This window comes from Equus caballus, chromosome 8 (assembly GCF_041296265.1).
Source record: "Equus caballus isolate H_3958 breed thoroughbred chromosome 8, TB-T2T, whole genome shotgun sequence".
NCBI lineage: Eukaryota > Metazoa > Chordata > Mammalia > Perissodactyla > Equidae > Equus > Equus caballus.
The window spans coordinates 55,057,137-55,071,138 of record NC_091691.1 but is presented as its reverse complement, the minus strand read 5'-3'; the positions used below and the strand labels follow the sequence as shown (position 1 = coordinate 55,071,138).

The 14,002-nt window shown below is 39.9% G+C and overlaps 1 long non-coding RNA gene across 1 annotated transcript in view; it reads right to left on the bottom strand.

Moving 5' to 3' along the window:
* LOC111774722 (uncharacterized) overlaps window positions 1-14,002 on the bottom strand; it is a 57,496-nt gene that overhangs the window by 38,911 nt on the left and 4,583 nt on the right. Inside the window, exon 2 of the long non-coding RNA XR_002809872.2 lies at window positions 585-672. This is a non-coding gene — a long non-coding RNA (uncharacterized lncRNA). The remainder of the gene's footprint in view (window positions 1-584; window positions 673-14,002) is intronic.

Here is a 14,002-nt window from a genome sequence, read left to right as displayed (position 1 = left end):
GAAGAATCCTTCTTCAGGCAGGAAGGCTTTGTAATATAGAGCCCCAGAATTAGACAGACTTTCTGAGTGGATCCTATTGGTTGGATCACCACTAGCCCCGACACATGGGAGCCTGCCCTAGAAAACTTTGGGCATGGAGAAGCAGGGAAAATGTTCGCTTCCTATGAACTACTACCTCTCATGAGCAGAAAGAGAGAAAAAGTCTGGGAAACATGCTCACTTTCTTCTTCCCAACTATTCCAAGATGGTTGATTCCACCATACTCCCAAGGGCAGAGTGGGACAGGGTGGAAAGAGGCCAGGAGTGTTATGTTTACTCCCCATAGAAGGAAACCTCAAGAACAGGAAAGAAACATTCCCTCCTAACATTAGATGGTCCTGGAGGGTACCTGGGTCTTTTCAAAGAGACCTCTTATTTGTATACCTCCCCAAGAGGAGGCAATGTTGTCTGACTCCTAACCACCCTTAGAAGTTAAGCCTAGAAGCTTGGTACCCAGGGATTATGCTAGGTCAGCTTTGATGAAATATCTTAGTCTTTCTCAGGATTTTAAAATAGCATCAGGAGAAGGCATTCAACAAACTCACCCCAGCATTATTCTTATATTTTTATTGCTGTGATGTGTTCAAAGTTATTCATTCTTTTCTGACTTCCGGAGGGCAGGATCATGGTTATCTGGGGGAGAGAAAGGAAAGCTTCAGTCTAGATTTTATCACAGTGGCAATGATCCTCTTGAAAGATGTACTCACTTATAGTGAACTTCAGGAGTCGTTTACTCATTCATTCATTCATCCATCTACTCAGTCAATTATGCATGCAGTTTTGAAATTCAGTAGAGTTTACTGACTTTTTTCTATATACCAGGCACTATATAACTGAGGCAACTCTGTTTATACTAACAGAGCTCAGTAAGGTATCAAGGTCGTCCTGGGAGACTAGGACATTATTTTGGCCAGCATCTCACCACATACTAATGTGTCCATATATCTCCTTTAGATCCTGGTATGCACTGAGCTTGGCAGTTAAGAGACATAAATATCCTGATTTGATTTCTACATATAAAGTATGTTACTTTAGACACGTACCACTTAGATATTTACATCTGTCCTCCAAAAGATTTGTACAAGAATTTTCATGGCAGTGTTATTTATAATGGCTCCAAACTTCAAACAACCCAAATGTCCATCAACAGGTTAATGCAATGGAATAATGCTCAGGAACAAAAAGGAAAAAGCGCAACTCAGATGAATCTCAAACCACTACACCATTATGTTAAGCAGAAGAAGTCATATTAGGGCTGGCCCAGTAGCATAATGGTTAAGTTTGTGTGCTCCGCTTTGGTGGCCCAGGATTTGTGGGTTTGGATACCAGGCATGGACCTACATACCACTCATCAAGCCATGCTGTGGCAGCATCCCACATAAAAAATAAAGGAAGATTGGCACAGAAGTTAGCTCAGGGACAATCTTTCTCACCAAAAAAAAAAAAGAGAGAGAGAGAGAATCTAGATTAAAAGAGCACATGCTACTGATTCCATTTTTGTGAAGTTATAGAATAGGCAAAAATAAGTTATAGTGATAGAAATCAGAACAGTGCTTGCATGAGGCCTGGGGTGGGGAGATTAACTACAAAGGGGCACGAGGAAGCTTAGTGGGGCAGTAGAAATGTACTGTATTTTAATTGGAGTGTTTGTTACACAGCTGTATGCATTCATCAAAACTCACAAAATGATACACTTACTGCATGTGCATTTTATTATATATGAATTAGACCTTTAAAACATAAAGAAAAATATACAAAAGGTATAAACTGATCAGAGAATAAAAGCACTATCAAACATTTTAAAAACTGAAATCTATCAAAACATTTCAAATGTTTCCTGTTATTTGAACTGTACTAATTTTCACACCTTACATAAATCATGATTTGTAATCCCAAGACACAGAAAGTTTTTCTCCCTATTACCAAACTTGTGGGGAAAAAGTTTTATTACAAAAATGGGATACAATAGAAAAAATATGCTTGTGCTCAAATATTTACCTTACTAGGTAAAGAAAACTAGGACTGTCATAATTAGAGAGAACACAGTGAGTCTTTCTATGTCCACATCTATAGCTGACATTGTTTTCATGTAAATTTAAGTGGTAGTAATTGCCTTGGTATGGAAGTTTGTGAACATGTGTATGTGTGTACCAAGCAACACAGATAAATAAAAGAAAAAGCAAGAAGGAGAAGCATAATTAGCATAATTTGAAGAAGAGGATGAAATTATTTCAAGAATGTCAAATTATAATCATTTACAAAAAGAAGATATATTATTGGTTATTTTCATGTGTATTAATTGGCATTCAAGCCATCTGTATCATTTACTCATATATATTTAATGGGATCATAAATATCCCTCTGCCAGCCAGAAAAGAGCCATATATCAGGAGAGATTACAATCTTGGGGCTATCATTCACTTGGTATTAAAGGCTGAGCATTTTCTTGAGGTTGTTAGAGTTTTATTTTAAACTTCTTTTATAGTAACATACAATAGCATATAAAACACATTGTTTCAATGGATTTTTAAAGCCCCCTACAAAAAATCCTCTGTAAGTATAGTGAATGCTTATCTATGATGACGTCTATTCATAAGCTGTAGTAAGTTTTTGAGCTTTTAATAATATACTTTGTTCTAGAATGCTGGTCAAATTTCAGTCGACCTAGAAATAAAAATGGAAATTGTTGTGAACCCGTTCAGCTTCTATGTCACAACTTTTTTCTCCAGTAGTTGTGCACACATTTCCTGGAATTCACAGAAGAGTTTCAGTTCCAATATCAATGAAAGTTAGCCAACTTTCATTCTGAGAGTTGTCTCAATATGCTACAGCTATCAGCATTGCCTGAACAGAACTACCAAAAGTGCTTTGAAATGAAATTGTATGTTAAAAGAAAAGCAGAATGTGACTTGGTTGGTTTCAGCTCAGCCTGGGAGTGGTCAAGCTGACCCTGGGCCACCTGACCTCATCCTGGCTTCTGGGACTTCTCAGTGCCCTGTAATCTCCATGTAGGTCTTCTGTGTTGCTAGGATCTTCGTGGTCTCACGGAGGACTGCCGATTAGCTTACATCATAGCAGACAAGGTTAACTACTGTCACATTCGGAAGCAGAGATGAAAATTTCTTTAAGCAGAATGAACGTATGGATTTAATCACATTCTCCCATTGTCTGGAATAATTTGTTCAAGCGTATGCTTACTGTCCTCTGATCAGCGAAGGCGACCTTCCGTTACAGACCACCATTTTCAACAACTGGCAGAAACAGGGGCCGTTATTCCTTTGCTCTGACTACAGAGAATCCATTGGTCTTGTGTGTACAGTTTCTAATAACCACCTTTGTCTCAAAGTGAGTTGGAATCTGTGTCTTTAAGAATGAGGACTGTTTCAGATTTGATGAGAAGAATAGAACGACCTCTGACTTCTGATGTAGAACTCTGAGTTCAGTTAGTGGTTCGATGTGACTGGCTGAGATTGGATTGCTTCTCAACCCTGCCTGTACCTTGGAATCTCCTGGGGAGCTTTTAAAAAATTACTGATGTCCAGGCCCCACCCCCAGAGAACTCGTTTAATTGGTCCAGGGTGGAGCTTGGGCACTAGTAATTTTTTAAAAGCTCCCCAGGTGATCTTAATGTATACCAGGGTTGAAAACTACTGCTTTACAGTGAAATAGTTTCAGTCATATAGCAGCAGCAAAAAGGGGGGCCTGGGACTGAGTGTGGCAACGAACAGAAATGTTTGTGCAGCTTCTATAACTCTAGCAAACACCCACAGCGAGGTTCTGGAGGTGCAAACATGAATCAGGCAGGGCTCTGCCCCCAGGGGCTCATGGACGGTGAAGGAGGAAGACTCATAACTCACGACTAGAGTAGAGGGTGGTAAGTGCCCTCCGAGCAGGGGTGGGAAGGGAGGTGAGGCTTTGTCCTTAAGTGAGAGGGGAATGAAACGTCCCTGGGTATTATCTAAGCCAAGGTTGAAAGAATCACTCTTACTTAGTTGAATCACACCTTAAACACCTGGGCTTACATTATTCATTCATGTCGTCTTCACAACCTCCCTGGGAAGAAGGCATGGCCTTGTTGTGGACTACATGTTGAAATCCTAACCCCCAATGGGATGGGATTAGGAAATGGGACTTTTGGGTGTTAATTAGGGTAGACAGATTCCTAAGAGTGGAGTCCTCATGATAACATTAGTATCCTTATAAGAAGAGGAAGAGACTAGAGCTCGCTCCCTGCCATGTGAGGACACAGCAAGACAGCAGTCTGTAAGCCAGGAAGAGGGCCCTCACCAGAACCCCACCATGCTGGCACCTTGATCTTGGACTTCCAGCCTCCAGAACTGTGAGAAAAAATTTCTGTTGTTTAAGCCACATATTCAACAGATGAGGCTGTGGAAATACAGAGATGTTGAGGATTTGGCCTACAATCACAGCATCAGAGGCAAAGACAGTAATAATCCTAACAGGCATTGGCTAGATGCTTCATATTGCATGGCCTCACTCAGTCCTCACTGCACAACCCTTTAAAATAAGTAGTCACTACGTTTTATAGATGCATACACTGAGGCTCAATCTCATGAAGTATCTTGCCCAAGAGCAAGTTACTGCCTATTAATTGCTAAAGCAGGGTGTATTCATCTCCAATTGCTGCTGTAACGAATTACCACAAACTTCGTGGCTTAACACAACACAAATGCATTGTCTTACACTCCAGGGAGGTCAGGAGCGTTGGGCTGGGTTGGCAGGGCTGGTTTCTTTTGGAGGCTCTAGGGGAGAATTTATTTCCTTGACTTTTCCAGCTTCTACAGGCTGCCTACATTCCTTGGCTCATGGCCTCTTCCTCCATCTTCAAAGCCAGCAGCATAACACCTTCAAATCGCTCATCTCTCACGGACCTGCTTCCATCGTCACATCTCCTCCTCTGACTCTGACTCCCCCGCCCTCTCTTTCCCTTATAAGGACTCTCGTGATTAGGTAGGACTCACCTAAATAATCTGAAATAATCTCAAGCTTTTTAATTTAGTCACATCTGCAAAGTTCCTTTCACCATGTAGGGTAATATACTCACAGGTTCTAGAGGTTAGGATGTGTTCGTCCTTGTGTAGGGGGAAATCATTCTCCCTAGCCCACAGGGACAAACTCAAACCCAGGTCTGACTCCAAAGCCCTTATTCCCTGCATGATAGTCCTTGTCTCCTTTTCCAAAACACACCCCTAGAAATGAGATCTCTTGACTTCCCCAGAATGGAATATTTCCCCTTTCCAATACTGTTTGATTCTTTCATGCAAATATTTCATGGCCTGAACTATTGGGATAATTGTCTCAGTGCCCCCTTTCATCAAGAATGTGGTACATATATGTTCTGATGATTGAAAGTGCTGGGGAAGAAGCCGGAGCTAACACACAAAGTTTTGCAACTAAGATAAAAAAACGTTTGAAGTCTTTAAAAGGGGATAGACTTGTTCTTGGCCTTCATTATGGCAAATACACATACATTTCTATCAATATTTATCCAGTGCTGCTTGGACTTAGTTTTTCACTAATGATCCAGAATGTCTCTTCTCACTGCATCTCCCTAAAGTTCAGAAATTGCATCTCTCATGTTTGGGTTGTTTTCTACGACTCTGGCTGAATGACATCTGTGACCTTTTTTCTGAAGTTGAAGGTTTAAAACAAGGGGACAGGTTGAAGACTAAACCTGCCTTCTGATACTGTTGCACCTTCTCAGCCCAACTCCCTGATCTTCACTGAGAAGAAGCCAGAGCTCATTTGAATCAATGCAGAAGGAGAACTTTTTCCCACTGCCAAAACGGGAGTTATAATATTTATAAGAACATTAAATACATTTTTCATGACTATCAGTAATACGTTCTTGGACTTTCCCAATGCAGACCTTGAAGGAGTGGATTTAGTTGAGACTACTTTAGACAATATTAAAAGTAACCTGAGTTTAATTGAATACATGTGTAACATAATACTCAACAGCAGCCATTTACCAAGGATGATTAGAAACAACTAGTGAGTTCACTGAGGTGGTCTCACCGATACTGTATTATAGTCTATTAAGTTTCTGCTTTTCATACTTACTTTGTTTCTTTCAAGACACCAAACATGGGAGAGATGAGTTTTTGTGCTTAGGCCATAGTTGGCCCTCAGCCAATGTTAGGTGGTAATAATGTGTAGGAGAGTGAGGGGTTAACAAGCACTTTAATTTTCATGTAGATTTACCTGAATCTGGAGTAGAGTTGACTGTTGGAAAGGATCAGACAGCGAGGACCGTGTATGCCGCGGCGGAGCCCTGGCCACAAGAGTGGGGAGAACTTCCCCGTGGATGATGTGGAGGACTCCCTGGGGACTGCGAATGCTGCCCTGGGCAGGTCTGTATAAGCAAGTTGAGCTTCTGATTCTGTTTATTCAGCCTTGCTGTCAGTGCAGGAGCAGACTCTACCCATCTCTCACGCCATAATTAATGTGCTCCCTCTTCCAGACGATGTTTTTTGATCCCACCAAACCAAAATCTTCTCTTCCACCTCTGGATTCTCAGAGCACGTTATCTGGTTGACTTGCACTCATCTGCTTGTGCTGCCATAACAAAGGACCACAGACTGGGTGACTCAGACAATAGGACTTTATTTTCTCACAGTTCTGGAGGCTAGATATTTAGCATCAAGGTGTCAGAAGGGCTGTTTCTTCTGAAGCTTGTCTCCTTGGGTTGTAGATGGTCATCTTTTCCCTGTGTCCTCACACAGTCTTCCTTCTGTACTTGTCTCTGTCCAAATTGCCTCTTTTTATAAGGACACTTGGATTAGGGCCCTCCCTAATGACCTCATTTTAACTTCATTACTTCTTTAAAGACTCTGTCTCCAAATACGGTCACATTCTGAGGTACCAGGGGTTGGGGCCTCCACATATGAATTTGGGGGGACACCGTTCAGCCCACAACACTCTCAGGGCACTTGTCTCTTCAGCCTTGTCGTATCGTTGCTTATTTACCTGTTGTTTCTCCTGTACTCCTTGGCAAGCAAAGAAAGGAGAAGGGAGGGAGGGGGAGAGGGAGGAAGACAGAGGTTAGATTAAACAGGTGTGACACACACCGTTTAGAGGTTAAACAATCATGCAACTGAAGAAAAATAAAACCAAGGTGTTATAGAATAGGAGACTGTGGAATTGTAAATAACTGAGGAAAAGTTTTCAAACTCACCGGAGCTTCTCAACTGGAAAAAAAAAAAATGTCTGTGAGAGCACATGGACATTCTCTTAGAGAATGTCACTAGCAGATCTAAAGGGAGTAGGTTTCGTGTGATTCTGGGTGGTGCGTTCGTGTCAGAATGGAAGTGGTCTCTTTTGCCTGAAGCAGTCCCCCAAGAAGGCGTTGAGTCCTGAGAAGGCTGTGAGACTGGTCCCCGCGCTCTCCAGCACCCCTCGTGCTTCCTGCCTTTGTTCTGCGCTCTCTGGAGGCCCTGAGCAAAGCAGGACGTTTTGTTGCTTCATCCAACTGTGCAGTCCTGTGATGTGGGCCTCTCCAAGTCACCCTGCTCAGCCGGGCAGTGTTTCAAGGGATCAGGAAACCGTTTTCCATCCCAGGAGCCAGCCTCCAAGTTAGAAAGTTCTGTGGTTTGGTTTGGATTTCGCTCATCCCTACAGAGGACTTGGTCTGCCAATCTCTACATACATGTCAGCATAAATAGCAACAGATGTACCTTCAACATGTAAAATCTCCATAAAATATAACAAACTCTGTTTTTCCATTTGGGATGAGTCATTAACCATATGTTTGTGATCCTCTTTCATTTGCAGATCTGAGGCACACATTTCACCTTGCAGGAGACCAAGAGCTATTTCTTTTTAGGAGGTTCCTTCCTGTCTCTAGAATTGATTCAGCAACGCCTTGGTCTCTTTCTGTGGGGTATCTTGAAGCAGCCCGTGGAAAATGCATGGAATTTTCTTTATGTGAGCTGCGTGGCGTGCCTCGGCTCTGCCCTTGGAACTGTTCTTGGCCAGAATATTTGAAAACCCGCTCTGCTGCTCGGCGTACTGCTCATGTGACTGTCAGTGGCTGGGCGCTTGCAATGGAATATGCTGATTTCAGGAGAGTTTGCTTGGTTTCTCATACTTCAGAGAGAGAAATGTGGTGCCTGGCAAGGCTGCAGGCAGGGAAGACAGGAGGTGAGTAATTAGTGGATGTCATAGTGCAGAGAGAGTAGGAGGGTCTTTGTTTGTTTTTGTCTTGTGTGAAAGAGTTGTTTGAAAGTCCTTTTTGTGCGTAGGTCTCTGAAAGTAAGCTGTCCTTTTAGGAGGAATTTTGCCTCCTATCAAAGTTAGTGTTTTCTGAGAATTTACATTTTTCTCTTCCAAAAGACAGATTAAACTTTTTATTGTGAAAGATTTTGAAAATACACAGAATAAGGAATATATGAACCCTCATATGCTCATCACGCAGATTCAATAATTATTAACATTTTGCCACAGTTGCCTTATTTATTCTATTTTCTCTTTCCTTTTTCTTTCTTTGTTTGTTCCTTTAAAGTATGTAAGAAAACTGTGACATCATGTCAGATGATTTCTGACCCTTATGCATAAGGAATTTCAACCTTATGCATCTCCAAATAAAGACATTTTCTTACAAATATAATGTTATTTTCACAACTAATGAAATTAACAATAATACCTTAATATCATCTAATGCCAAGTCTGTATTCGAATTTCCTGGATTATCTCAAATACATCATTTTACAGCTGGTTTGTTCAAATCCAGATCTAATCAATGTCCACATGATGCATTTGGGTGTTTTGTCTCCTAAGTTTACTCTTTTATTCTCAAATAGTCCCCTTGTGCTTGGGGGGGGATTTCCCCAAAAGCAGACATTATGATAAGGACTTCGGTGCAGGTATTTTGAGGGGAGGTGATGGGAGGAAGCAAGAATGAGAGAATAGGAAAAGCAAGATGGGAAAGGTCAAGAGAAGATGCAGTAGTGAGCAGGTTCTCGCTGGCCTAGGGGTTAATTCTGCAGGGGATGCTTGAGGGAACTGCGTAGCATGCATCGCAGAGTTGCCTTCCCAGAGGTCTCCCCAGACTCTCATGCCTCATTGGTTACTTCTGGACTGCCTTGCTCACAGGCTGAATGGGCTCCTGTGATACCAGAAGAAGGCCTGAGACCGAGACGCAAAGAGCTCCAGTGACCCTGGTGGACACTGCCAGCATGGGCAGGAATGGCCCACTGTGGCTGCTGGGAACTCACCTGGGGTGTTCTTATTTTTGATGCCATTGACTTGTCCTGCAAAATGTCCCACATTCTAGACTTGACCCATTGTTTTCTTGTTGATGTCTTAACTGGTCCCCGCTGCCCGCTATTTCCTGTGCACTGGAAGTTAGATCTAAAGGCTCATTGGAGTCTGTTTCCATTTTTTTTCAGCAAGAGTTCTTCATAGTTGGTGTTCTTTCTATAGATTTGATGGAGAAGTTCCCGGGTAGTTTACATCAAGGAGAGTGAGCTCTTACTTCGCCTTGGCTGCCCCATACAGCAGCAGGGACCTTGGAGACTTCAGGTCCAGCTTCTTATGTTATGAGAAAGGAAATGATGACTAGAGAGATCATTGACTATCTCTCCTGCCACATGTTCCTTTCACATGTATTTCACATATTTAGTAACCTCCGGCAATCTCTTCCCTGCCCCAGACATGCCACTGAAGCTTCCTCCTCTATTCCACCTACATCAGTGGCCTCCCTGTTGTGTAAATCCTATGGGCTCCTCTCAGTTCCCATTCTATAGGCTATCTCTGCAGCATTTAATATTAATAACCACACTATCCTCTCAAAATACTTGCTTTGCTCATCTTCTCTGATCTCATTCTCCAATCTTTCTGATCAGTCCCCATCAATCACATCCATTTGCCTCTAAAATGTAAGCATTTCCCAAGATTTGAGAAATACCTATCAGATATGCTACAATATAAAGGAAAATTCCATGTCAAATTCAAAAAGGATTCCAGGAGTCAATATGTAATTCCTGTACTTGTGAGAATGGCTGAAAATTAAGGGAAGTGGGTAGAGACAATTCTGTCAGTTCCTGATAATGTTTCTCAACTTGGAAAGATGGGAACAGAGACGGGAGTGGGCTACGGAAAAGATGGGACCACATTACCAAGAGTCCATTCTCTCCCTATGGATCAACAGAGGGTACCAATCTGATGGAACCTCAGTGTTCACTGGCTCCACGTGGTTTTTTTCAAGCTTGAGAGAATGATCTAGAAGCAAGATTAATAAAGATGAAAAATTTGAGAGAATCTTCTAGGAAACAACATTACAACCATAGATCAGCAGCAACAAACGTTAGTCATTGAGTTGAGAAAATATCTGACCAACCAAACAACATGCTTAGGTGCTAGGTCTCAGGATAACCAAGTTCCCACTCACACTATAGTTGGTAAACAAACAGAAACCTCAGGGCCCCCTCTTACCTCCAAGTGCTGGCCCCATTGAAGGAGTTTCTATTTATGTCTATCAAAATTCAATACACAAAGTTGTCCATGTATCTTAGCTCCTTCTCTACTTCCTCAGGAAAATGAAGTGACACTTTAATCTACAACATCCAGCCCCCCATCTTATATCTTATGGAATGAGGATTTAGGAGATTCAGCCTCTCTCTGTTGATGGTAACTTCAGAGCTCCAAGGACGAATCTCCACTCAAAGGCAAGAACACAGAATAAAAACAGACGCTTTCGACCTAGAAAAATTATACAATGAAAAGGGAGAAAATGAACCTAATATGCAAAAAAAATATGAGAGATAAAAAAACGTAATTTGAAGTAAATTTTACAGCAGAAGACACACACAAAAAGTATACAACTCCATCATGCTCCTAAGAAAAGGAAAGGAAAAGTGAACTTATCAAACAAGAAATGGGAGAAGATAACAAAATGAAAAGGGACCTGGACAGGTAAGTAAAAAACCAAGGAGAAAAATAATGTTATTATAGAACTAAAACTATAGTAAAAGTATCACAACAGAATTGATGCTAGAAAAATTGAATGAGTAGAGAATCATCTTGAGAAAATCACTCAGAATGAAGAGAGAAGGACAAAGGAAAGAAAATAATTAGAGCAAAGATGATAGCTGTGGAAATCCAATAATGAAGACTCAACAAATAGTTTGTGGGCCCGAAGAAGTCAACAATGATAAACAAAAACACAAAAAGAGGCATATGCAGTTTGCAAAGGCTCACTATAGCAGGTAAAATGGATAAAATTTTTTCTCTTTTTCATTTGAGCAAAGGTACAAAACTTTAAGGACAAAAAGAAAAACAATCCTTCAAATCAGTATAGTACTGCTGCAGACTGCAGTCACATCATCTGGGTTCAAACTGCGTGCTCAAATGTTGGACAGACAGTATACAGTTTAGAAGATTATCCCACGGTGGTGTGTGAAAATCCACGCCAAAGTACTTAGTCTGTTGCCTGCCGTATAATGTACTCGGCAAATGCCATCTGTTATTCCAAACGTTTAGCTAGAGGAAACATGTAACCAACAATAGAAATCATCAAGTCCAGAATTCACATTAGCAGTACTAGAGAATCTTAAGGAGGAAAATTTGTAGCCAAGTATTCCATAAATAGTCAAGCTATTATTTTTGTAAAGGTAAAAGATATGCATACTCGAAAGAGCAAGAATTTGGGACGTATATCACCAATGAACAATTCATGGAAAAGGTCAGTTGCAGTAGTATCCCAACAACAGAAAAGATGAACCAAAGAGAATAGGGAAGTTGTGGTATTAAAGAACTCTTAGCGAATATGGATCAAGTAATTCTTTTCTTCTTAAACCCTGGGAGATTCTGAGGAAAACAAGGACCTTCTCAGAAAAGAATGTACATACATATACAATAGAAGTGTACATAATATTTCAGGTTATTTAGAAATCTATAGGAATTAATCCATGGGCTCCTTTGGAATCCTGATAGATGATAGATCCTGTTGTAAATATGAATCTAAGTTTAAGTAAGTGTGATCACTGTGATTACAAAACAAAAATTAAATGCTAAATTTTAAGTATTAAATCTCTAGATATACAGATACATATAGATATAGAGAGATATTTATCTATATGTATGATATAAATTAATAATTTGAATATAATGGATATGGATAAGAACTTCACAGCAAACAGAACACACACACACCTGCACATATACATACACACATCAGGAAGTGAAGGAAGTCAGTGGCAAGAAGAAAAATGCACGTGTGTAAATTTCTGCATTTTTCCCATTTTTTTCAGGGAATAGATGAAAAAATATGGCAGTTTTGATAGATTTGAGCAAGTATATCAAGACATAAAAGTAACAAAAAATACAAAGTACACAAAAACACAAAATATACACATTCTAAATAGTAAGAACACATTAAATAAATACAAAGTATTATAGATTAATCAAACATGGCAAAATTCAAATAATTGGTGTATCTAGGCAGTGAATGTATGGTTGTTCATTGTACTATTCTCTCAACTTTTCTACACATTTAAATTTTTCTCAGTAAAGCCATGAATGAAGAGAGAAATAAACAAAATATATAGTAAAAGCTAAAGAAGTAAAGAAAGCATAAAACAAATCACAAAAGCTACTGTAGACCTGCTCTTATGCAACTTAAAAACAAATCTCAAAGGATTAAGCCAAGAAACTTAACTATCTCTCCAACAAAATTTAAACCCTCTTTAAAAACAGAACAAAAAAATCCAAGTACTCAATAACAATATTATTCATAATATGTCATCTAATCAAAAAGTACAAGATATGAGATGGAGGAGGAAATTGTAATCCATAATGAGGAGAAAAATATCAATCATAGGAACAAATCTACAAATGACAGAGTTGATGGAAATGTCAGGAAAGGATTTTAAATCAAAATTAAAAACGTGTTTGAGGACTTAAAAAAAAGCATTATGGGGTCGGCCTGGTGGTGTAGTGGTTAAGTTCAGTGCCCTCCACTTTAGCAGCCCAGGTTCGCAGTTTCAGATCCCAGGAACAGACCTACACCACTTGTCAGCCATGCTGTGCTGGTAACCCATATGTAAAGTTGAGGAAGATTGGCATAGATGTTAGCCCAGGGCTAATCATCCTCAGCAAAAAAAAAAAAAAAAAAAGCATTGCATAATGAAGAAAGAAATGGAACAAATGGGGAAAAAACAAATAAAAATTCTAGAGATTAAAAATACAACATGTGAAAGGAAAATTTCAGTAAATGGAAATTATCGACACAACATAATAACAGATCAGTGAACTTAAAACATAGCAATGGAAACTATGCAAAATGAAATATAGAGAAAAAAGACTGACAAATGTGAATAAAGCCTCAGTGACCTGTGGGACTCTATCAAGTGGCATAATACACAAGAAATTGGAGTCCCAGAAGAAGGGGAATGAGAAAAGAACAGAAAATATATTTGAAGAAATAATGGCTGAGAAAAATTTCAAATCTAATAAAAAGTATAAATTCAAACAACCAAGAGATTCAAGGAAACCTAAGCAGTATAATACTTTTTTAAAACATAAAGACACATCATAAACAAATTTCTGAAAACTCAGTGATATAAAGAAAAGTTTCAGCATATCCAGTAAAAGAAAAAAAAGATACCTACATAGACAGGGACATACATAAGAAAACCAGGGCCGGCCCCGATGGCCTAGTTCTTAATGTTTGGCACACTCCACTTCGGCAGCCTGGGTTCAGTTCCCGGGCATGGAACCACACCACTCATCTGTCAGTGGCCATGCTGTGGCAGCAGCTCATGTAAAAAAAGAGGAAGATTGGCAATGATGTTAGCTCAGCGTGAATCTTCCTTAGCAAAAAAGCAAAACAAAACATAGACTTTGCATCAAAAAGAATCCATTAGAAGACAGTGAAATGGCATATTTAAAGGACTAAAGAAAAATTTTATAAACCCAGAATTCTTTATCTAGCAAAACTATT